Genomic DNA, 5,222 nt, shown 5'->3' with positions numbered 1-5,222 from the left:
TTCTACAACCAAGGCTTCAGTCAAGGTAAGTGAAGGAGTAACTAAGGTACCAACTAATAAATGAACTGGGATCATTGGATCACAGACTTAGAGTTACAAAAGATCTCAGAGACCATCTTCTCCAACCCCTACATATATGTGTCAAATCATTAAAGATGTGATCCAAATAATAGGAATTTAGGCAGATATTTTTTTCAGAGTCCTTTTTAATATGAAACAAAAGATTAAACATATTTCAAACCTTCACTATGTCCACATTTCTTCTCTTCACAAGACACATGCTAGAACGTTAGATCATGTAGCAGAGTCTTTGGGAATATAAGCTTTGTGTGGAATAGAAATATATCAAATCCTAGAATACTCAACCAGTCATGGAGCTTGTCCTTGAGACACTAGAGCAGTCCATGGCATTTCAAATTCTCACACATCTTATTCACAGCATCTCCACTGGCATCCTCACACTCTTGCTCAGCGTCAGGCTGCCACCATTCAGAAGCCTTCTACAATTTCAGCCTGGCCTACAGAGAGACAACATTTTCAATCTGGGTCACATCAGCCAAGTGAGCTGTATTTGGAATGCCCACGCACCTCATGGCACGAACATGAAGCTGTTCTGCAAAGTGCCCCGGGAAGCCTTTGGGTGTTCAGTAGGTGTACTTCCCACAGATGTCAGTTATAGCTTATATTGAGGCCACTTAGCTTATCCAGCCAGTAAGAAATAGGCTCGCCATCCTAACCCAGGGGCAGATTTCAGGGGTTTTTAATAATCTGTTCTCTTCATCTTCACTTTCACTCTCACTTCTTTGCTCTGCCTCTTCTCTTTCCTCTTCTGTCCCTGCCTGTTTGTGTTGCATATTTTCATATGAGATGGTGGTACTCCCCAAGAATCTACGTATTTGTAGATCTGGGCTTCAAGAAAAGCAATGTCTTTATTTCTCTCAGTGTCCCTCTTGGTTCCTTTTGATTTAAGATTCTTAGTAAATAGAGATGAGTCAAGTGATTCCAGGGGCTTGCCTTTAGTGCTGAACAGTCTCTAGGCTCCCTCTTCCAGTGTCCCAGTACATTTCAATCCTAAAGCCAAGAGTGCAGATTTTAGTCTGTCCAGGCACAAGGAGACCAACTTCTTCCAGGAGGAAAATGCAGAGATTGTCAAGAAGGGCTCCAGTGTGAGCCAGTGATCTACTTATCTCTTTTGGCCAGCCTGGGAAGTCACCATTGTCCCACTTCTCAAATTCATTCGGAATCTTCCCAAACAGCTCATTCTGATCTTCTAGGAACTTTACCCTGTCTGTGTAGTCCTGGAGATTCTTAGGTACCATCTCCAGGCACCTCTTATACTCTGCATTCTTCCTTTCTGTGGGAAGATCAAATAACTGGTCAGAGATAGAGAGGTGTTACATAATGTAATCCAGTTTCTCAGATACTTTGAAGTTAATACACTTAAGGTAACAGTCATGAAGATCCAGGTAAAGGCCATATCCTTCTTCATCTAAGATCTTCACAAAGTTTTGTGATCTTCACTAGGATCTTCTCTGGCTTTCAGGAGCTCTTCAAATTCCACTGACATTGGCACACAAATCTCATTTGGGTGTTTCCAGTGGAATTCTTTTTATCCATTTGAGTTTATTATAGAATTCTGCCAATTCTTTTGGTCCTGAAATGGTACTGAGCTCTTCTTTTCTTAACCTATCCTGGTCACCACACAAACCTTGCAGGTTCCCACTGAATTCCATATACCTGTCCTGCATAGCCTGCATGCAATGGTCCAAGTTGATCTGATCCCAGAGCATGGACATCTTCATGAGCATTGCCTTGGCCATGATGTACATGAGCTCCTCCTTGTCTTCAGAGTAGCACTGTTGGGACTCCAATGTTATCTCCATCTTCTCTGCTCGACCTTCACCTCACACTAGCAGCTGCCATGGCTGGAAGTTGCTGCCCCCTGGTGCAACTCAGGGCACTCAGCCTCCTGTGCCTCACCCCCTGGGACACCAAGGTTCGGCCCAAATTCTACCCTCACTGGAAAGATTCCTTTTTTTTTTAAATAGGAAAGTTGGCAAGAAGGAAGGAAATAAGCATTTTTTAAGCATGCATTATGTACCAGGGACTGTGCTAAGCACTCATATAATATTATCTCATTTAATCCTTTTTTCTGTGTTTTTTTTTATTAAAGGTTTTTATTTTTTTATTTTAATTTTTTTTAAATTTTACTTATTTTTTTATTTAATTTTTTTTCCATATGCTTTTGAGTTGAAAATTTTTTCTCCCTTTTTCTCCCCCCCCCAAGATGGCGCACAATCTGACATAGGCTTTACATTTACATACCCATTAAACATATTTTCCATTAGTGAAGTTGTAAGTAAAAATTAAAACCAATAGGAGGAACCATCAGAAAGATGAAACAAAACTCAACTGAAGGTAAAAATAAGTGATAGCGATTCGACTTCCATAGTTCTTCCTTTGGATGTGGACAGCATTTTCCATCCCGAGGCCTCTGGAGATGTCTTAGATCCTCGTAATGCTGAGAAGGGTTCAGTTTAACAATCTTAGTCACTGCATAATGTGGCTGCTATTGTATACAAAGTCCTCTGGGTTCTGCTCACTTCACTCAGCATCAGACCATATAAGTCTTTCCAAGTTTTTCTGAAGTCAGCCTGTTCATCATTTCTTATAGAACAATACTATTCCATTACATTCGTATACCACAACTTGCTCAGCCATTCCCCAATTGATGGGCATCCTCTCAATTTCCAATTCTTTGCCACCACAAAAAGAGCTGCTATGAATATTTTTGTACATGTGGGTCCTTTTCCCATTTGTTTGATCTCTTTGGGATATAGCCCTAGAAGTGCTATTGCTGGATCAAAGGGTATGCACATTTTTGTAGCCCTTTGGGCAGAGTTCCAAATTGTTCTCCAAAATGGTTGGATCATTTCACAACTCCACCAACAATGTATTAGCGTTCCAATTTTCCCACATCCTCTCCAACATTTATCATTTTCCTGTTTTGTCATGTTGGCCAATCTGATAGGTGTGATGTGGTACCTCAGAGGTGTTTTCATTTGCATTTCTCTAATCAATAATGATTTAGAGCATTTTTTCATATGACTATAGATGGCTTTAATTTCTTCATCTGAGAACTGCCTGTTCATGTCCTTTGACCATTTATCAATTGGGGAATGGCTTGTATTCTTATAAATTTGTCTTAATTCTCTACATATTTAAAAATGAGGCCTTTATCAGAAAGACTGGTTGTAAAAATTCTTTCCCAGTTTTCTACCTTCCTTCTAATCTTAGTTGCATTGGCTTTGTTTGTGCAAAAACTTTTCAATTTAATGTAATCAAAATTATCCATTTTGCTTTACATAATGTTCTCTATCTCTCATTTAATCCTCATGACAACCCTGTGAAGTAGGTGCTGTTATTATTCCCATTTTGTTGAGGAGGAAATAGAGGCAAGCAGAGGTTATGTGGCTTGCCCAGGGTCACAGGGCTAATAAGTGAGGTAGATTTGACCTCAGGGCTTCCTGACTCCAGGCCCAGCTCTATATACCACTTTAAGTTGCAAACTGCTTTACAATACCATCTCAACCTAGGAGGTAGGTGCTGTTGTCATCTCTATTTAACAGATGAGAAAACTGATTTGCCTTTGATCACACAGGTAGTGTCTGAAGCAGGAGTTGAACTCAGGTCTCCCTAACTTCATAGCCACCTGTGACACTTAGCTGTCTCTAAGTCATCTTAGTATTTTATGGAATCCTAGGATTTAGATCTGGAAGGAACCTGAAGCTCAGACAAGGGAAATGACTTGCCCAGAGTCTCATAAGCAGAAAGCATCTGAGTCTCTTCTTGATGTCTCTCTGTCTTTACAAGAAGCTGTCAGCCTAGGCATAGATCCATGGGAGAGAGGAATGGCCTAGGTAAGGCTAGGGTGAGGCAGGTGAGGGCAGAGAGAGCCCACACACTTTGTGCTGGGAAACAGAGGGCTGTTGTTATGCCAGAGGCCAAGCAAGTATTTTAGGCAAGAGCATCTTAAACAGCCTGCCAAGGCCTCATCTCCACAAGAGTGAGGTACTGGCTCCCCTAGAAGCATGCCTTAGGGCTGCCTGCTGGCACAGAACTTGTAAGGAGACAAACATTCCCCCTCTCCTTTTTTTGGTTTGTTTTTCTCTTAGTTAGCTTTGGCATCTGACCTCATTTAACTTTTTTAATGGTAAAACATTATGCCTCCTTGTTCCCAAGATGCCCCCTACCACCAGCACACTGTCCTGTTAGTATGTCCCATGGTATAGATCTATAAGCAGGGGAACTGGGAGGGGTTCTTTAGAGGGTCCTAGAATTGGGGAGTCAGAGGGACCTTTGAGGTCTTCTAGAGCAAAAATTCCTTATTGTTTCTGTGTCCCAAACAGACCTCTTTGTTGGTCTGGCTAAGCCTATGGACCCTCCTCAAAAGAATGCCTTTAAACACCAAAAACAAAATGCATGGTGTCACAAAGGAAACCAGTTATATTGGAATATGTTTATAAAAAATAAATATTTCTAAAACAGGTGCATGGACACCAGGTTAAGAACCTATGTTGTAGATAAACACCCTCAATTTATAAACTTAAGAACCCCTGTTCTAGTGACTTGCCCAAGGTCACACAGCTAGCAGAGCTTCCCCACCTCTCTGACACCAAATCTAGCACTGTCTGCACTTGGCTCCAGTGTTTCTTGCATGGTGTGACTGGAGAAACTCCCTTCTGTGGCAATGAAGGGAGAATGACCTGGCCTTGGTCTCACATTCTACTGACTGAATAGCTATGTGACCTTGTGCAGATCATTTAACTTTTCTGAAGTTCAGGTTGCTCAGCTATGAAATGAAGAGTTGCTTAGAGGAAGATCCCCTCTAAGGTCCTCTCTAGGAAGGGTCCCCTTTCTCCTCCCCCACTGAAAAACATCTCTTCCAATTGCTTTGACAAAATACTTAACATTTTTGAAAATCTTACTAAGAAATGAATGTCCTTAGGTTGAGAAATAACTTCTGGACCACAAAGAAGGCTGGTGAGGTTGGGAGGAAGAGATGGCTATAGGAAGGGAAGAAGATATTAAATAGAGGTGGGGTAGGTTGGGGGTGATACTCATGATTCTCTGAGAATCTGGGTTGTGCCTTATGTTTCTGGTAAGGTGTCAGCACCTTCCAGTGTGTCCCCACCTCCACTCCCAAAGGGATGTTTGACTTT

General features: G+C 41.5%; 1 pseudogene; it reads right to left on the bottom strand.

The window, feature by feature from the left end:
- Nucleotides 1-392: 392 nt before the first annotated feature.
- On the bottom strand, nt 393-1,883 carry LOC110221576 (splicing factor 3A subunit 3 pseudogene; annotated as a pseudogene).
- Nucleotides 1,884-5,222: the final 3,339 nt, after the last annotated feature.

Source organism: Phascolarctos cinereus, unplaced genomic scaffold (assembly GCF_003287225.1).
Source record: "Phascolarctos cinereus isolate Bilbo 61053 unplaced genomic scaffold, phaCin_HiC Scaffold_4;HRSCAF=312, whole genome shotgun sequence".
NCBI classification, from domain to species: Eukaryota; Metazoa; Chordata; class Mammalia; order Diprotodontia; family Phascolarctidae; genus Phascolarctos; species Phascolarctos cinereus.
Note: the sequence above shows the minus strand (reverse complement) of the source record. Positions and strands in the feature narration are given on the sequence as shown.